The 21,173-nt window shown below is 32.5% G+C and overlaps 1 protein-coding gene across 1 annotated transcript in view; it reads left to right on the top strand.

The window, feature by feature from the left end:
- Positions 1-21,173, top strand: part of ERBB4 (erb-b2 receptor tyrosine kinase 4) — a 666,536-nt gene that overhangs the window by 436,623 nt on the left and 208,740 nt on the right. The gene's annotated exons all lie outside the window — the stretch shown is intronic.

Genomic DNA, 21,173 nt, shown 5'->3' on the forward strand with positions numbered 1-21,173 from the left:
GATTTGTGTCCCACAATTTCCAATACATATAAAATACCAAAAATTATCAAAGAATTACAAGACAAGAGCAAAACTGTTCAGTAGTTGTTAATTACTGTTCATATAGTTGCATGTGGTTGCTTTAAATAAAACTGTTTAGTGGCATAAGGTTGCATTAGTGGCTTAGTTTTGGTATCAAAACGTCCCCACATTATTACCAAAGCTTTTAGGGATCCTAGAAACATTAATATTATACTCAAACCCACTAACTGTAAAAATGTGACCAGAAAAAGTCACACTTACGGTTGAAAGTTGAAAGATTTTTAAGAGCATTGACTTCAGGACTGTAATGAAAAATCTAAAGATAGCATTATTGAACTGTAAGATGTTGATTATGCTAGTTAAGGGTCAGGTAAAAAATTCAGTGGGTTGAGTGATCCATTATGAATACTTTTTTCACTCTTTCCCATAAGCGTCTTTCTATGGTGTAGAAACTGTAATGTTTTGTAATTATTAATTTCTGATTTGTAAAGATGTCGGGACTGCTTACACTCAATGATCTCAAAGCATCTTAAACTTCACTGAAATTCAATAATGACAATTCAGTGGTTTTTTTTTTAATTAAAAATGAAGCAAATGAGTGAAATGTGTTCCTGAAGCCTCTGCCTCTTTCTTTAGACAGATATTTATAGTGTTAAAAGTACTTTGCAGGTGCTAGTCCAATATTTGACCCTGTAAATACAGGGTCTTATAAAATACAATTTAGAGGTATAAGTATGCTATCAGTATTACTCATGACTTTTAATTGGGATTTTAGTAGACAGGAAGTGTTAAATTCTATTTCATAACATCTCACTTCTAACAAAAACCTTCTCAACTAAGAACCATCTAAATTGCAACCAACTAAAAATATAAACTCTGTGCAAGCATTTCTGTAGATAGTACATACAGAGATGTTTTGACAATATGCAAAGGAAGTGAAAAAGTAGCAGATATGGCAAAATGAACAATATAATTCCCAATAAAGAGAAATTACCTCATTTTTTCAAAGAACTAAGAACTAAATATATTAAACAACAAGTTTTATATATCTATATCTAAATCCATATCTATCTATCTATGTAAAAAGATAGCATCTGACTCGGTCCTCTGCTAACATCTGACACAAGAGTTATCAGTAAATTATTGAGAGGCCTAAGGTAATGCCTTCCCATCTATATAGCCAAATACTGTTGATTGAATGAATTTGGAATTGTATTGTGCAGATTCTCTTAAAATTGCATTTTGTAGCCAATATTTCTATTAAAATATTGTTTCAATTTTTGTGTCACAAAGGAGCAACACTTGAGCAGAAAGATTTCTTTAACTGTAAGTCAAAGTTTCTATTTTTATTCCTGACATATATATATTCAGAAAAGAATCAATATTATCCCCCCCATATAACTTAGGAATACATTGTATTAGACCCTAAGTATCTTTTCTTTTTTCACATTTCCTATTTAACTAAAGGAATCTAATTAACTTGGACCCCCTTCTGTGATGCGGTTACATAAAATGATGTGTAGATATTAACTCAAATTGCTCTCTTCGTGCTTCTTTCTTATTACCTCAACACATTCCCTACCTAATCATTCTTTCATAAACATACAATTATTTTTCCATACTATGTTGTAAGCAGGGGCTAATTAACAGAGAGCACTTTGATTTACCAATGAAATTCTTCACAATGATTTCATTCTGCTCTACCATCCGCCTTCAAACCCAAAGTGATATAATTTCATTGCAATTTCACAGTAACTCAGTACTAAAGAATGAATGATAAGGAAAGGGAAACCCACCTCTAATAAACTCTGAACGCTTGTAGCCATTGCAATTTTTATGGCATTCTGTTCAGTTGCCCAGAGTAAAGCATTCCATATGCCTGAGTCATTTATGGAATAATTATAGTTACTTTTAGTAGAGTAAAAATAAAATGGCAATAACAAAAACCTCTTACCATAAAAAGTTTACTTGTTGAAGTGAAAAAGAATTTTTTTTCAATGAACAAAGAAAATTCTTTTTCCAAAGTGTCTTCATTCTTGAACCTCTGGATTCCACATCCCAAAGTTCGAGTCCCAAGTTCAAATCCCAGACTGGATAACACCATTGTTCTATGCACCAAGAAAGAAAGGACCAATGGGCAAACCAAAGCACCAAACCAAACTAAAACCAGTTCTTGTTTCTTTTCCGAAATAGTGTTGCTTTTTCTAAAATCCTCTCAGGTTTAGAGCTTGTTTTTGCAATTCTTTAAAAGAAAAATCCTAATACAGATTTATTAGGTGCGCTACATTATCACATCTAATTTTCATGATAAGCATATAAAAATAGTTATTACCATTATCATTTTACAAATGAGGAAACAGGTTCAGAGTAATTAAGCAATTTACCAGAGATCACTTAGCTAGTAAGTGGCAGGGCAAAGATTTGAGCTTCAGTGTGTCTGATTGATTCTAAGAACCACATTTCTTTCTTTCTACCAGGCTGGTTCCCAAATGGAAGAACAGTTAACAGCTATTCCTACGATGAGGATGATTGAATATCTTATAACCTACTTAAGCAATTTTACTCATTATCTTTGTTTTAGTCCCAACTTTTACCTATTAGCCTTCCTCCAATGTATAGGATTTTATATTGCTTGTCCTCACACAGCATATTTTAGTTTAATACAACTGGCTTTGCTTGGTCAAGATAGAGCAATGCTTCCCAGGACCTAACCATATAAGCCTGTGTAATGGTAACATAACATAAACATATATTTTTTTATATTATTAATACAGCAGTGAGCAATCTAAGACATTTAGGAAAAGATATAGGCTCAATTTTTAGAAATCTTTTCTAAAGTGAGTTACTTGTATTTTTGGAGAGATTTGTTAAAACTACTGTGGTTCCATAGGAGAACTACTTCCATCAGACCTGACACTAATTCCATAATGCTGTTGCCCCCAGACTCACCTACTAATGGTGGAAATAAGAATCAAAATCTCATGGACACTCAGCACTCAAATAACAGATAATATAGTGCTGGGCTTTATCAGGCTTTTTTTTTTTTAGATTTTCCTCCCTAGTTCATACTGTAGGATGTGTGGGATGGGGCAGAGTTGATTGGGAGTAGCAATGAGTTCAGATGGTAGAGTATGAATCCTAGATTGTGTATCATTTGGTTCTGTTTGACAAGGTGGGAAGTGAATTCTGCTAAAATTTTCTCCTACTGCTGATAAAATCAAACATATCATATTTACTTGTTTTTTGAAAGGATAAAACAAAAAAGAAACCTCACTCTTACATATATGCTACTCAACAATAACCAGCCAGTAAATATTCACTGTATTTACTGTATGTTAGGAACTGAGGAGAGAATGGAGAGAAAATTAACATAATCCCTAATATCATGAAATTTACAGTACAGTAGAAAAGAAAAAACGTTTATAATTATATATTTACTATGAAGAAAATTGTAAGTGAATTGGATTATATGGTTGTGGTAAGAAAAAAATATAAACAATGACACCCCGGTTTTTTACCTTAGTAACTGGGTGAAAGGTGATGTCATAAGCTAAAATGAAGGCTCAGAAGGAGGTAGAAAAATACTTTATGAGGAAAATGAAAAATTATGTTAGGGCCGTGATAAGCTTGAGATGTTTACTTGATATCTAAGTGAAAATTTTGTATGGGCAGATAATTACAATACTCTGCAGCTCAAGAGTGGGGTCTGAGTCATCAGTCATATTTAAATCCATAACATTGGATGGAATTCCACAAACACAAAGTGTAGATGGATAAGAAAACTGAGCAGTGAGCCTTAGGATACTCCATTATTTAAAGAGCAAAAGAGAGGAGAAAATATATAGCAAAGGAGGGTGAGACAGCTGGATTAAGGGTAGAAGGAAAGCAAAAAAAAAAAAAAAAAAAAAAAAACCCGGAAGCCAAGTGGACAAAAAGTTCCTAGACAGAGGGCAGTGAGATGCTACAAAGGAAGATTATGAGATCAAGAGAAAGTGGGGTTTTTTTTGTTTGTTTGTTTGTTTTGCTTAAGTTGGGAAACATTAACATTTATAAACTGGTGGGAATGATTCAAAAGAAAGAAGAAAATTATATTTCAGAAGATAATGAACAACTGCAGGCAAAATTTTCATTTATCAGAAGGGACGGAATCCAGTACTAAAGTGAAGAAGTTGGTCATAGAAAGAAGCACAGGTTGTACATCCATTATAACTGGAAAGGATTCAGAGTATATAGGAAAATATGCAGGTAGATAATGGATTTGATGGTGAGAAGATGAGGCAATTCACAAGTTATTCTCTTTTTAAATGAAATATAAGATGATGTTATCATCTTAGACTAGAATATGGGAGGCAATATTTGGAATTTTAGGAAAGAGAAGATTTGGTAGCCTGTCAAAAGTAGAAGTACATCATCCTAGAAGTACAGTAATGCTAGCAGTGCTGAAGGTCCACTGACTTCTAGTTATAAATTAGAATGATTCCAGTTAGCATTGTTATGCTTAATTCAGCTATGTTATGATTGTTCTGATGTAGGCATGGGTACTTGGAAATTTGGATTTACCCAGAATTGAAGTTTTGTCGGGTGAGTACTTAAGACAGAAGGCAGAGACCACTGAGTTAAGGCTATATGAAGAAGAAATGATAGCAGTGAACGTTCATAAAAACTAAGTTGAATAGTGAGAGAAATTGGTTTGTGAGGGAGGCTGATGTACCATGAAAACATGGTAAGGTCAATGGCTGTAATTCCCAGTACCATCACACACTGTTGAGTTAGGGATACCAGTGTAGGCAAACTGAAAAGAGATAAACTGCTAGTCTGAAAGTAGAGTACTTGAAATAGAGATTCTGGAAGCGATACAGTTACTGATATATATAAATATCTAGTACAATGAATAGGAATGGGTGACTGAGACTATTGGAAGTGGATCATCAGGGAACTGGGAAGCCAAGAAGTTGGATAAAGTTGGATAATGGGGAGAAGTAGGAAGATTCAACAAATACTTAGAATTTAAAATTAATTACTGGAGATAGTGATTAACTGGGTATGAAGCAATTAAGAGAAGAAACTGCTACTAATTATTCTGGCTTGCAAACTAGAATGAATGTTGATAACAGTAACCGAGATAGGGCACACTGGTAGGGTACTAAACTCAATGTGAACTTATTTTGGGATGTGTTAAATTAGGGGTAATTTTGAGAGACCCAAGTGATGTTAAATGGGAAATTTAATACATAGATGTGGAAGTGTCTCCATATAGAGACATGGAGTCAAAGTGAATAAAAATTATGGAAATATGGAGTAAAATGTTTATATCTTTTGGCAAGTTTACATGTAAAGGAAAGGAGAGAGACAGGGAAATACTTGGAGAGGGCATATTATCAAAAGAAAGATACTTGAAGATGGATGAAATCTGAGTCTGTTTTGGAAGACCCTGTAGAGAGTGAAAGGTTGGAGATACAGGAGAGAGAAATCATCAATCAATTGCCTGAAAAAGCTAGAATTAAGGACAAAGGAAATGTGAAAGGATTAGAGGATGATTAAAACCCTTGCCACCATTTTATTAGGAGAGAACAAATAGAAGACAGAGAAAGATGCAGATAGATAGACAAAGGCTGAGGGAGTTTCCGTTTTAATGTTCTATATTCTCTCTGAAGTTGTAAGGTCATCCTGCCAAGAAAAAGGAGGATATGTTTTAGCATGTGTGCATGTATGAAGGGAGTGATGGTTTGAAATATTAAATTCAAGTATAAACTGTGCTAATATTTTGCATTTAAAATATCCTGCTACTAATTCTCAAATCATCAATAATTTGCAATGTGTTGCTTTACATGTATTCAACTGAAGGTCACCCTATTTTATTTTTTGCATGGAAAATAACAGGTTGTAGTTTGCTATCAGAGACTCTGGACTCATTAAATTAGAAGACTGTTAAATATTTAATCAGAATCTAACAGCATCCTGTATGTGTTCTGAGAAATTAACAGATTTCAATATCTGTAGTGATAATTGCAATATGCTGATATATAACAATTACTCCAAATTACATCATTACTACAAACATCCTCAATTGTTTTGCATGTGCAATTGTGCAGGTACAGAACATTAATATGTCAGGAAATCATACTGAAATACCTTTCCTATTTCATTTTTTAAAATGCTCTTAAGTAAGGAATTATGATGAATAGTCCCTTACATAAAATATCTTTGGGTCTGATTGTTCTGATGTAACTAAATTTATCCTCAAGCAATGATTCTTATTTTAGCCATTTGTTCTATATGCCTCTCTTTTAAATCTAAAGCAAGTAAAGGTAGAATTCACCATCCTCTTGGTTAAAATTCACCAGCTATAATTTAGGTATTTCTTTTTCTTTTTTTCCTCTTCCTGTTTTTCTTTAAGATTAATCATTATCTTCAATATATTTTAAAATGCAATTTAAAATTATAAAACTTATTTTCAGTGTATTAAATATAGGTGTATGTGTGTATATATGTATGTTTATCCTTCCTCATCTTTATCCATATGCTAATATATACATACAATAATAAGGGCTTTGTTTCTTCACAGAATCCACACAGCAGGTTACTTGACTCACAGTGAAACGTTATGGACAGCTTTCCAGATTAATAGCTATAACTCCTTCTTATTATGGTTGCATTATTTTCCCTAGCATTGATTTACCACCAAGCCTGTATTTAAAGATAGGCTATTCCTAATTTTGTGATTTTTACAAATTAGAAAATAACATGTATGTGTGTGTATCTGGCATTATAAAAAGTGTATTTAGCTAGGTATCAACTAAAATACATGGAAATATTCAATTTTATCATTCAAATTTGCTAATCATAGTTCAAAAAGTCAAATAGGCTACACATTAAAAATTATAGAACTAAACATTTGAGTTAGAAAACATTTGAATTACATTCTCATTTTGTTTACATATATATATATAATTTTATAGCAAATCATTTTTATACATATCTAAAATCAGATGAGTTCCATTAAAGTATGGCTGAAAGTCTTTGCCCAAATTTGCCAAGGACTGCATGATTTAGAAATATCTTCTAATAAGTTTATTGTTTCCTTTATGGTACCCTCAATCATGTTATAGAGAGGACTTGATAAGGAAGTTTAACTTTCTTTTAAAGTTTGTTGATTTCCTAATTGGTTTTAAGTAATCCAAGATGGACAGATTATTTATATATACACATATATATTTAATATTATATATTTAATATTATATATTTAATATTTCAACAATACAGTAGGATGACATTGATCCTATATAGTTTTGAAATAATTAATAAATAAAACTAACAATAACGTAGTAAGTCATAGTAATGCTTAAACGTTTTTATAAAATACTAAGACTGTTTGTTCAAAGGGTTTCTCCCTTCTTTCTCCCTCTCTCATGTTCTTGCTCTACTTTAGTTACCATCATTACTTGATAGTAATGAATAACTGGTATGGATTTTACAAGTTTGTGCCTGTTGCATACCTTCTTAAATTTACAGTTGTGTTCTTTAGATTGTTTTGTTTGTTTGCTTTTGATTGTTTTGCCAATATGTAAAGTACTAATATACTTAGTGGTCCCAAAATGTTCTCAAGAAGAGGTGATAGTGTTCTTTAACAACCAACTCAGTGTCAGAGAGTGAAGTTAGGGACTATTTGCTGCTATCTCTTGTTCTCTCTTATTGCCCTAAGAAAAAGTGAAATTTTGCAGGAACTTGGATGATGTGATTATAAGTAAAGGTAAGCCATTTGCCTAGGTAGTATCCCAGAGGGAAAAATAAAGATGTTTAGTTTATAGTAGACAAAAGTTTGTAGAAATGCATCAGTCAGGAAATTTAAAAGGAATTTTATGTCTAATCCATACTACTTTTAGATTGTTTCCATTGTAACTATTTATAAAACAAAGAGATTTCAAATTATCCTCTCCTAGATGTCCAAAGCAATACATACCATCAAATATGAGCTACCATTACTAGTACACATACTTAAATAATAGAAAAATAAACAACAGATTAAAAAATTAATATTCTAGCTAGGAAGAGAATCTGGTTCATGTAGATGTGTATGTTTTTTTGTTTTCCACAGTTGTAGTGATTTCTTTTACATTTAAATGGAATGGTTTTTCAAGCAAAGTGTAAGGGTAAGATTGCTTTGCTATTATATTATTTAATTATTGTTTAAATTGACCTAGATTTACATATATATGTACATATATGTGTGTGTGTATATATGTGTGTGTACATATATATGTATATTATATATATATAATCTGGTGGCTCTAAATCTGTATCCAGAACATATGCAAAATCATAAAATCTTCTAAGTAATGGCTTTAGAAAAAAATGGGTTTCCCCATAATTAAAATGTGTTCTAATTAGAGATTGGGCATTTATATTAGTTTAAATAGGAGTTATGTTGCTAAACATTATTATTAGATGCTTCAAAACACATTTTTGTGAACTCAGTCACAACAAAACTCCCCTTAGAATATAAAAGCAATCCATTCTATGCTAAAAACATTAAAGCGGGGTGCAATGACCAAAAGTTTTTGCAAAGAGGATTTGTCTTTTTTCCAAGTCGTCTGTAGAGTATTTTCAAAGAAATAGACAGAAACAGCCTCACCCTCTCATTTTTCCCCTTGGATCATTTCCAATCTACTATGGACCCAGAAATTAGAGAAATTGGATATTAGTGTTTTGCCAAGTTAAATGCTAATGAAGAATTCTGTTTTCTTCATGTTCTGTTTATTGACCTTCCCGTATAATATTTGTTTGAGGTTTGTAAGTTAGGAAAACATTTTACCACTTTTGAACTTTACCATTACTTGAAAACAGATGACAATGAGCATGCTGTGCTGTTCATTATAACACGTTTCAGAAACTGCATTTTGGAAGAAGCTTTTCAAGCTTCTACTTGGTGTTACTTGTAAAAGTGTAGGACATTCCTCCTCCCCCCCAAAAAAGTGTTCACGCAAGACTAATGTAGGTACAGCCTAGTAAATAACTAAGAGACTATGATGACCGAGCAGACATAATAAAAGCCCTGGGTTATTAACTGTTATCTGGAAAGGGAAAGGCTATTTGTTTCATCTTTTGTTTTTAAAAATCTGATTATCTTGGGATAATGCATTTGGCAGTTCAATGTAAGAAAAGAAAGAAAACTTGGAAAATCTGTACATATTTCCTTTTTTTTTAAGTTAGGTCCTTGTTGGCTACAAGTAAAATAAAACCCAACATTAGTGGTTTGAGCAAATAGTTCTGTGTGCTATTCTTTACAATGCAGAAGTCTAGACGTGAGGGAGGTGTTGCCATTGGTTCTATGGATCAGTTACATCAGGGCCAGAATCTATGTCATTTTCTTATCTTTCTGTTTTGGTAGCAAAATGGCTGCAGCAGCTCTAAACATTACATCCGAGGTCAGAAGTGAAGGGACGGGTTCAATTAGCTGTACCTGTTCTATCTCAGAATTCCTTTTGCCAACGTATGCTTTCCTCCCTTGGCCAGAAATTTGCTATACATTCACACCAAGCTGCAGAGAGAATGGGGAAGTTATTTAGCTTTTAAAAAAACACTAGATTCGAAGGTGTTAGGGAGCAGGGGATGAAGAATGACAGTTGGGGTAATCAACCAGGGACTTCTCCACAGTATGGTTTGGGGTGAGAGATGAACTAAACTAAAACAGGCAAACAAGAATAACAACTGGTTTGAGGATTAGCTTTACCATTTTTTGGGGAAAATGCCATTTTGCCAACATTTTGAAATCATGAATAAACAAATATTAAAAATGTATCAGCTTCAGAGAAGCATTAAGTAAATACCTCTTCCCATTTTCTTTTCATTAGAAATATTTTTCAATTATTTTTTTAAGTTTAAAAATATATAGGAAGCTCTGAAACTGTTGAAAATTCATGTTCTTTTAAGAGTTGGTTTAACATTAAAAAAGTATGTAAATATTTATGAAAGTACACTATTCATTTAGTTATTCATGCAACAATTATTTATTTAGTGCTTCCTTTTAAGACACAATAAACTGGCCTCCAGAGAAGTATAAAGATGACTATTACACCGTTCCAGCACTTAAAAAGCTTATATTTGTGCTTTTAAAAATAGAAATCCCATTATTTTACCTTTATGCTCTGAATATGTACACATAGTCATTTCCCTCCCTAAAGGTATTTGAAAGTTATACTTTGCTCATGTAAATAAAAACCCTAAAAGTATAACTTTATTCTAGAACTCCTAGATAAGGCAAATTAAACTAGAAGTCAGTGTATGCCATGGTATATGTTAGAAGTAAATGTTATATATTAGAAATAATAAATATTTGCACGTAAAGCAATAGATTATACCTAAGGAAAGAAGAAATGAGTAGTAACAAGCAAGAATCTGATTATGTGTTCATAAACTTTTTGCTAGCGTGAATATGTGGAATATGGAGGAAAATGGAAAGAGAAAATTGCCACTTGCCAAAATAGGAGAGAATCAGGGAGAAGCAGGGAACACTTTTTTGGGAGGAAAGGGGTGTTGAAATGAAAGTTTATTTTGGAATTGCTAAAGCTGAGAAATTAGATACCTAAGTGGAAATGTCAAATAGGCAATTGGATATACAGTGGATCCTTGAACAACGTGGGTTTGAACTCTGCAGTTCTACTTACATGTGGATTTTTTTACAGTATGGTACTGTAAATGTATTTTCTCTTCCTTCTGATTTTTATACATGAATTTTCAACAGTACAGAGGGAGTGAGTGACACTCACCCCTACATTGGTCAAAGGTCAGCTGTACCTTAATTCAGAGGAGAGGTCTCAACTGCAGATATAAATTTACTTATCATTACTTAGATAAAGAGATGGATGATATCACTAGGAAGTAAATGTGTAAGTGGAGAAAAGAAATCCAGTGTTTATGTCCTGAGACCCTTCCATATTTAGAGGTCAGAGAGGTAAGGACAAAGCAGCAAAAAGGACTGAAAGGACTGGCCAGATTAAGAAAAACTAGAGAAAATTGGTGTGATGGAATTCAAGTGTTTTAAGAAAGGAAACGTGATCACTCATATGAAATGTTACTAAGTGATTGGTTAAGCTTAGGTCTAAGAAATGACTCTGATTTGACAATAAGGAACTTTGTTGGTAACTTTGACAAGAGCTGTTTTAATGGAGAGGTAGAGAATAAAAATGTGATGGGAATCAGTTCAAGAATCGAGAGATTGTAATTGAAATGTGCATTTACAAATAACTATTTAGAAAATAAATGGAAAAAAAACCATATTTCCACAACTGTCCCAAATATTAAGAGTCTCATCAAGTGCAATAATTGCATTTGTCTTAAATGTACTATCACCTAAATATCTCATTTGTTATTTGATTAATTTAATGATAATTATTGAGAAGTTTTTAGAGAATGTTATTTGAAGGTATAGAACAATAAAAAAAAAAGTAGAAATAATGGTCCCTACTCTTATGGGGTTTATAATTTACTGAGAAATGAAAAAAAATAATCCAAGAGGAATAATTATACATAATGAAATCACATTTAGTCTGGGAATGTATAAAAGAGACACATAGTGCTAAGGAGAGATACTCTTGTAAATACAATAGCAAACTGTAATGAATTATGTCACAGGCATGGCAATAAAATTGAGGCCATTTATTAGCACTTAGTACTTTATATCTGGAACATAATATGCAAATTACCATATCACACACAAAAAAATCTGAAGTGGTCTCTTTCAAAATAGTTATGTTTAACTATCTTTTTCAACTGAAGAACTCTTTACGTTTTAATCTTTAACGCCAAACTTTAAGTTCCCCGAAAAGGGGGTGCCATCAGGTATCAAAATTAACAAGGATAACGTTATAGGCTTGCGAAGGCATCTGACTCCAGCCTGTACTACCCAAGGTAAAGGTGTTTCATGTACGACAGTATGAACAGGATTTCGAAGTGTATTAAAATTCTAAAACTGTGTGATGCCTGCAAATGATTGGTCTCAAAAGGTCAGTAAAAATATATGAACAAAAACATTGAAACAGCAGAATCCACCTTAATGAGAGAAATCAAACCATATAAAATAACAATCTTTCGGGAAAACAAAAGGAAAAAAGAGAGGGAGGAAAATGAAAAGAAAAAAGCTCTCAGGAATCGTGCTTTTCGTCCTCTGCCAGTTTAGCATTCCCAGGGAAAAAATAAAATATTGAAAAAATCCAAAGGAAATGACATTATGTTATCTGTGACTTCCTTTAATTAAAAAGATAAAGATATTAATAAAAATCAACACAGGTATATGTCCTGCAATTAGAGGGGAAACAAGTGGATACGGAAATTTGAAAGTAGATTTAAATGATGATGATACACCTGTATACCCTTCACACCTCAAATCCATAGATTCAGAACTCAACACTGCTCCCTTCCAAATGTTGTCATTCTCCTGATTTTCTCATGTGTGTGAACGCCATCATCAGCCTTCCATTCACCCAAGTGTGGGACCTCTCCTTTGTCTCCTATCACTGTTGACTTTGTACTTTTTAATTTTCTACTACTGTGATACTTCTCTGTTTTTTCCTCTATACTTCTCTAGTCTGCCTCTCATTGCCACTGATGAGGACTATTAAAATACTCAGCTAACTAGTCTTGAAAATGTCTTCTTTTCCCCTCTTATCTACCTACACCTGTTGCCAGACCAATCTTTCTAACCTATTTTGTGTGTGTGCTCTTTTTAGTTTGCAAGTACAAGAAATTTTAAAATACTACCTTTTATAATGTCTGTTACTCTTATTTAAAAGGAGAAAAATTATATAAACTGTTTCTTTCTAAACATTTCTTTTAACATTTTTGAGATAGAATTGACAAAGCATTATATTAGCTTCCAACAACATAATGATTCAATACATGTATTTTTGCCAAATGATTACTACAAGTCTAGTTAACATCAGTTACCATATATAGTTACTAAATTATTTCTTCTTGTGATGAGAACTTTTAAGATTTACTCTTTTAACAACTTTCACATATATAATACAGTATTATTAACTATAGCCACCATGTTGTGCATTATATCCCCATGATTTATTTATTTTATAACTGTAAATTTGTACTTTTGACTCCTAACACTTTACCAATTTCACATCCCCCAATCTTCTACCCCTGGCAACTACAAATCTGTTTTCTGTATCTATAAGCTCATTTTTTATTATTGTTTGGGTTTTTTGTTTGTTTGTTTTTGTTTTAGATCCCACATATAAGCGAGACCATATGGTATCTGTCTTATTCTGTCTGACTTACTTCACTTAGTATGATTCTTTCAAGGCCCATCAAGGTGTTATAAATGGCAAGATTTCATTCTTTTTGATGGCTGAGAAATATTCCATTGTATATATATACCACATCTTCTTTATCCATTCATCTATTGAAGGACACTTACATTGTTTCCATATCTTGGTTATTATAAGTAATGCTGCAATAAACATGGGGGTACATGTATCTTTTTGAATTAATGTTTTCATTTTCTGTAGTTGAATACCCAGAAGTAGAATTGCTTTTTATCATATGGTAGCTCTATTTTTAATTTTTTGAGGAACCTCCAGCATGGCTACCCCAGTTTATATTCCCACCAACAGTGCACTCAACAGTGGAGAAAGGGTTTCCTTTTCTCTGTATTTTCGTCAACATTTGTTATTTCTTGACTTATTGATAATTGTCATTCTAACTGGTATGACATAATATCTCATTGTTGTTTTAATTGGCATTTCCCTAATGATTAAAGATGTTGAACATCTTTTCATGTTGGCCTTCTCTGTATCTTTTTTTTTTTTTGATGAATGTGTATTTAGATTCTCTGTCCATTTTGTAATTGGATTTTTAAAATTGAGTTATATTAGTTCTTCATGTATTTTAGATATTAACTCATTATCATGATAATTTACAAATATTTTCTCTCATTCAGTAAGTTTTCTTTTCCTTTTTTTCCATATCTTCCTTTGGGGTGAAAAAGCTTTTTAGCTTGATGTAGACCCACTTGTTGATTTTTGCTTTTATTACCTTTGTTTTGGTGTCAAATCCAAAATTATTGTCAAGACCTATGTCAAGGAGTTTACCACCTATTTTTGTTTTTTTCTAGGAGTTTTATGGTTTCAGGTCTCTTACATTCAAGTCTGTAATTCATTTTGAGTTATTTTGTGTGTGTGGTATAAGATAGTGGTCCAGTTTCATTCTTTTGCATGTGGTTGTCTGGTTTTCCCAACATCATTTATTGAAGAGACTGTCCTCTCCCCATTTTATACACTTGGCTCCTTTGTTATAAATAAATGGACCGTATATGCATGGGTTTATTTCTGGACTCTCTGTTCCACTGATGTAATATACTCATGCAATCATATGTTAATGTAAACATGCCAAGATTTAAATCCTGACTATCCTCTTAGGATGCTTTTGACCTTAGGCAAGTTGTATAACCTACCTCAGATTCATCACACATAATCCATTATGTTGGAAGAATTATTTGACATAACACACATAAAATACCTAGTAAAAGTAGCTTTGTTATTTAATTATGCAAGAAATTTCAATGACCCTACATGGATATCCCAAATCCTGGCATCTTCCCCATGACCGTACCTGCTTCTCAAAGTCTCCCCCATCTCATTTCATCCAAATCGTAAGAATTTATGAAGGCTGCCAATTCTTCTGAGAACAGTTGGAGGTCTCCTTAAAAAGGAAATAAGGCCGCCCAGCAGGGCAAAAAAAGTAGAAAACATTTCACCAAATTAAAATGAGTAATATTTCTTAAGAAAGACATTTCTTTATTTCCTTTTTGTGTTTTCTTTTTAAAAAAAGTTTTTAGGCTAAGGGAAGGATTAGGGTGTCTAAAAAGCATACTAAATTTTTATTTTAGATGCTTTATGTACAAAATTGTATATAAAGAGAACAAGTCAAATCATTACTTAAAAAATTCGTTTGTGAATCCTCTGAAAACAGGACTGCTTTAATCTCTATTATGTAATTGTGCCCAATAAACCTGACACAAATGTACAGCCTAGGGCTTTGATAAATAGAGATGTAATTGCCCAATAGAATATAATCTCTGTTAGCAACACAGGTTATCTGCAGTTACAGTGTTTAGAATGAATGGGGATTTTGAGGTGAAGAAAAATCTTAACATATGGGAACAGAGAATGGTGCCTACCCTCTCCTGCTTTCCCTTTTATAGTTGTGTTTAAGTACCATTATCTACTGTATTGTAAAACTAATAAATTCCTTAGCATGTTAAACAATTTTGATAGGAAACACAATTGAAGTTGTAAAAGCCTTATCCTCAATTTTTTAATCCTTTGGCATGTTGCTCCAGATTACCGTATCTATGTAATGAATAGGTTAACAAAATGGAATACTTAGTAGATAATGTATTTGGTAATTAAATGTTTACAATATTCTGTTTGTGGCATTAAACATATTTCTATATACTGTCTCTACGGATGGTCATAAAAGTGCTGTACTAATACAGACATTGCTGATACTGTGTACTAGGTAAACTATGAAAAAAATCTAAGTGCCAAAAATTCACCTGTGTTCTTCAAAAAACCTACTGAAAGAAAATTTCTTTCTAATCTAATTCCCTCTCAACACTTGACTTGTAGAAATCCATAGGTTTTTTTCTATCTTACCTCAACAAAGCTGAAAAAAAAGAAAGAAATTTATAAGTGGATCATATCTATCCTCAGAATGGTATGTTTAAGCATGAGAATGTCTGTCCCCAAAATCAAATCTACAAGTACGTACACTATCTTATAAATTGTAACAAACAAGGAAACAAAACCCGTAGATAGATACAAAATCACCAATAGAAAAAAGGAAGAAATTACATGAAACTCTTAGAAATTTTTCTCAGAGGCTAATCCGAGAGGTAAAAGAATCCAGAGGATATTTGCATATTGCTTTAATGGCAGCATCTCTACTGAAATACTCCGCAACACTCTTTTATCGAATAATCTGTAACATTCACAGACTTAAGAAATATCAGGGAAAAAAATTTATCTTATCACAACAAGGCAAGTCAAATTTGCTTAGGAAGAGGGAGACTATGTTGTGATTCATTTGCTTCAGCACTTATATTTCTGGTTACATTTAAGAGTAAGAGGAATCCAGAATCTTTTTTTTTTTTTTAAGACTTTATTTATTTATTTGACAGAGAGAGATAGCCAGCGAGAGAGGGAACACAAGCAGGGGGAGTGGGAGAGGAAGAAGCAGGCTCCTAGCAGAGGAGCCTGATGTGGGGCTGGATCCCAGAACAGGGATCACGCCCTGAGCCGAAGGCAGACGCTTAACGACTGCGCCACCCGGGCGCCCCAAGGAATCCAGAATCCTAATCAAAGGGTAGGGACCTACTGTAACACCCTAGGTCTCATCAAGTAAAAACTGTAACTGTCAACTGATGTCTACCTCAGAGTCTGACCCAGATCACTTATATTTGCTCAAAAAGAAAAGATGTGTCATATTTATAGAGCAGGTGGAATTCTGGGTCACCATAAGCACAGTTTGTAGGAGGAAAAAAAAAAAGAAACATTAATGTGGTTTTCCTTGCCCTAGGCAGTAACACTTATAATGTCTTCTGGGGAATTTCAACGTTTCCTGGTGTTTCAAGGTCTCTTGTTTCAAATCTGAACCTCTTTGGAGAAGACTGAACAGACTATCAGTGCAGTATGCACTATAACTAGAATGATAGATACTGCTTGTCTTTGCCTTTTTTAAAGGAAATCCAGGGTTTTTTTTTATAAGCCAAAAAATCCTCTTAACTGTTTTTTCATTGAGAAAATAAAATGAAGCTAAGTAAAGAATAAGGTCACTTATAAATTTCAATAAAGACATAAAGGATTTAATAAACTGAAACCACAATGAACATTGCAAGGCAGATAAAATGATAGTCCAGTGAGTACAATAGTAAGATAGAACTAAATATAAAATCAGAGTCTATTAGAACCCCTATGTAAATTTATGTGTATTTTCTATTATTTACTTTCAAACAGATATTGAAGAAAAAAATGATTTGTCAATCTGCCTTAAAAAACAATTCTAATGAGTCAAATTTGGAAAGGGAGACAACATAATATAGCTGAAAAATTCATGGACTTGAGATCCCAAGATGTAAAATGTTAGCATTCCTATCATGTTTGACCTTATCTAGGTGTCTTAACTTTTCTCAGAGTCTACTTCATTATATTTTATATGGGGGTTGTAAGATTTACATTACATAGTTATAGTGGAAATTAGAAGTTTCCAAAAATGGAGCTCACTGATTCAAAGTCATATTGTTGGTTGTAAATTATGCCATTGGTGTTTTATAGGACTTCTGGTTATTTCTCTTATCTGTATGGAAAATTATTCTGTTTTCAAGAAATAAAGAAAAATATATCTAAAACATTAAATTAAAATCCTTTTATTTGGTGATAAACCTAAAAAGGAATCTTATAGATTTAGCATTCTTTGCAATGACTGTATTAGTCAAAATACCAGTTTTACGTAGTTTACAATTTAAAAAGAAATACCACTGTATATTTTTAGGAGGAAAATCTGTCCTTGACATTAAATGGAAAATGGTATAATAGTTTTAGAGCCATTGAGTTTTAATCATAAATTATATTTACTTTACTACATTTTTTTTTTCTGACCTGATCTGGAAAGAAACATATCAATGAAGGAGAATATTTGGATGTTTATAAAATCAGGTTTCCTGTATTCTCTCACATTTTATATTCTCCAGTGAGAAATAACATGGTTCAAATATAGCAATAAATGTTAAGAATATATCTTATTATATGAGTAATATAGTTTTGGGATATACTACTCTTACAGATAACTGTTTGAGACAGATAATTGCATTCAAGGCAGTAGAATATAATACATTCTGTTATCTCTGAACTTCTAAATGAAATTATGAAAACTAAATTATATGTTTTTTAAATAAATGAGCCAAGTTCATTTGTGATTCAGAAACTTGATTGTATTAGGCTCTTGAATAGTGGGAGAATATCTCTTTCATTATAGTATCTCCAAATCACAGAATAAGATAAATTATCAGTTGATCACATCCTTTTAATCTAAGCTTGGAATTGGCACCTGAAATGCCCCTGTATATTTTAGGGGTTCCATCTCTTTTTAATATGTAGGCAAATGACAACAAACAATACTCCTGTAACAGATACGGAATGACAGAGTATTCTAGGTCCCTTAGTGTTTGACCCTTATGATCTTGTTAACAGTGTCCTAGCTCAGCCTTTTAAGAGGTTACTCTGACTCACGTGTAAAAAGAAACACTTTCTTTCAGAAATATAGCTTAGTTGTCAATAGCCAGCATTATACCTAGGAAGGATATATAGCAGTTTTTAAAAAGTAACTTAAGTAGCTATCTCTTCTTTATCCAAACGGTCCTCATAAGAGTTGAAGCATTAACTCTCAGGAAAAAATGGGCATCTATCCCACACCTACAAATATCTAGGGATCATCAAAATTGCGGAGAGTAGGAAATGTGTAAGCAGTATTAACTTCAGATTAGGTTGGTTTTCTGAAGCAAAGTGTTAATTGTACATAGTGAGTGATAAATGTCTCAGATGCATTAAACTATAATTAATAGAAAATATCTACAGAAGTACTTACATCGTAAAAGTGACGGGGATAGCAAAATGAATTAATTGAAAAAATGCAAAGTAAACAGTCAAGGAAAAAAAGAAAACAAGGCCATTATTATAAAACTAAACTTTTAGACAGTGATTTATTTTTCTGCGTTTTTCTTAAATTTAACAAACTTTTATTTCAAAAAATATATAAATACATTGTATAAAATTAGAAAATGCCCATTAGTAAAAATACAACAATAAGAGCACTATAGTCATACTATTCGAAGACAAGTACCGTTTAGTGTCTTAATGTATATTCTAGATATTCATATGCACATACTTGTGCATGTATGGATTTTTCTCTTATTGAGATTCTACTGTTTCTAACCCAATCTTTTAAGTTTCTAGCCTGCATCTTTCCATGGCAGTACATTTTTATCTCATCTATTACCTGATCCATAATCAAACTTTTCAAGTTACCTAGAAAGATGTCTATACAAATGGTTGTCCAAACTAAGGTCCAGTCCAGGATTGCATTTCACATCTTGTTTTTATAACTAGTAAGTCTTCTTAATCAACACCAGTACCTTATTTTTCATATTCACTTATTAAAGAGAACATACAAGTTGACTTTTGGAAAATTCCCCCTTCTCAATTTGACTGGTTGTTTACTTATGGTTCATGATTTAATTTTCAAGAATAAATTCTACTGAAATATGAAGAATTTGACCACTTAAAAAGTCCAACAAAACATTTGTGTACAATTTTTAGGTGTAGAAACTAGTTCTTTACCTCTTCAGGTTGTTTGTACCTCTACCACTCCTGCAGGGGGTAAGAGAAGAAAAATGGTGAAGAAATGCAAACCCACCAAGGAACTGCTGTGGGAAAATATTGACAGTAAATGCTAACTAGAAAAACATAGAAATTACTGTCTATTAAGTTTTTGAGGGTTTTATGTGCATTGCCTTGACCTAACTAAGTAGTAATGGCATGACAGTTGACAGCCACCCAAATTAAATGGAAAAAGTGAAGGCAGAGGTCTTATTTTGTTCTATTAGGAATGATTCTTCTTAAAATGGAAAACAAACAAAAATAAAATAGAGCATTTTCTGTTAATTTACAGTGACATTGACATATATTTTCATAAATTCATGCCACTTATTCTTTTGCAAAATAGGTAAGCAGAGGAAGTTTAGAGTTTAGTTTAAATCTACAATTAACAAAGTGTTGAGTACTATTCTCAGTCATACATAAATCCTTTGCAATAAAAATATTGGGTTGAAGAAAAAAAAAATACAACCCTTTGTGTAGTAATGGCTTTTTCAGGGATATGTTAGGACTTGAACTGGAAATTATGCCTTGGACTGAAAACTTAAAATATTTTTTTGAAATACATATTTAACTGCCATGCTCAAAAATATGATCTTACACACGCCAAAACACATCACAATGATGAGTTTGTGGCCATACTACACTTTAATTTTCTCAGCATAGATTTTTATATCTTTATAAAATTCCATTTAGGAAAATCTAGTTGAATTATAGCAACATTCCAGTATGCTATAGTACTTTTGGCTGTCAGGAAACAACCTTTAGGATGAAATACTTCTTGAGGTTTTTCTGTAGTTTTATACGGCAATATAACAGTCATAATCTTTAAAAGACATGGCTTCATTTATAGAAGTGACACATTTTTTTCAAGAGCTCTTTAAAATTTAAAAATTTTATTTAGGATCATCCACAATCATTATTTCTGATGTGTCTTTCAGCAAAAGTTTATTTTGCAAGAGCAAGAAATTTTTTTTTCTAAAAGAATGTATTCGTACAGAGTAGATTCTTCTGCAAATAGGAATATAAGATATAAAATACTTTACTATGAAAAGCATGGACATTCAGGAAGTTCTTTTTTTTTTTTTGTATCTGTCATGGCTTCATGGTCAAATATATATTAGGTAACACCTATGTGTTTTACTCTGGGCTCTTTGTTATGATGTATGAAATTAATGTACGTCAGGGCTTTGACCACAGAAAGTTCATAGATACTACTCTACTCTAGAACAAGAAATTAAGACCATAAATATCACTTTTCAAGCAAGGAAAAAATTTATCTTAGAAAACAGTAAGTGATTAGTTTCAAAATTATATCTTAGCTAACAATGTATTAGAGAAACACTTTAAGAATATAAATCTCTAGTGAATCTCTTCTAACCCCCTTTTAATGTAGTACTTAATGTGTAGACCTCTTTTATGGGTATATGATGCTTAGGCACACTTTTGGTAATCATTACTCCTGTCATTATAACTCTGAAAACCTGTCTGACCCAATTCTTTATCTTTTTCCTGCCCTTTATCCCAGCGGAGATGCCTACCCAGAGTTTGAAACAGCGCTTTTGTCAGTACATCTCTCTTATTGGTACCCTCCTGCTCCAGAGTTGTGCGGGTCATGTATCTCCAGACCATGCCTTTTTGCTCTACCTCCAGACCATGCCTTTTTGCTTTAGAGCAGTAGTTCTCAAAGTGGGGGGAGAAGAGGTTGGGGGT

This window comes from Ursus maritimus, unplaced genomic scaffold (assembly GCF_017311325.1).
Source record: "Ursus maritimus isolate PB19 unplaced genomic scaffold, ASM1731132v1 scaffold_1, whole genome shotgun sequence".
In the NCBI taxonomy this organism is placed as follows: Eukaryota; Metazoa; Chordata; class Mammalia; order Carnivora; family Ursidae; genus Ursus; species Ursus maritimus.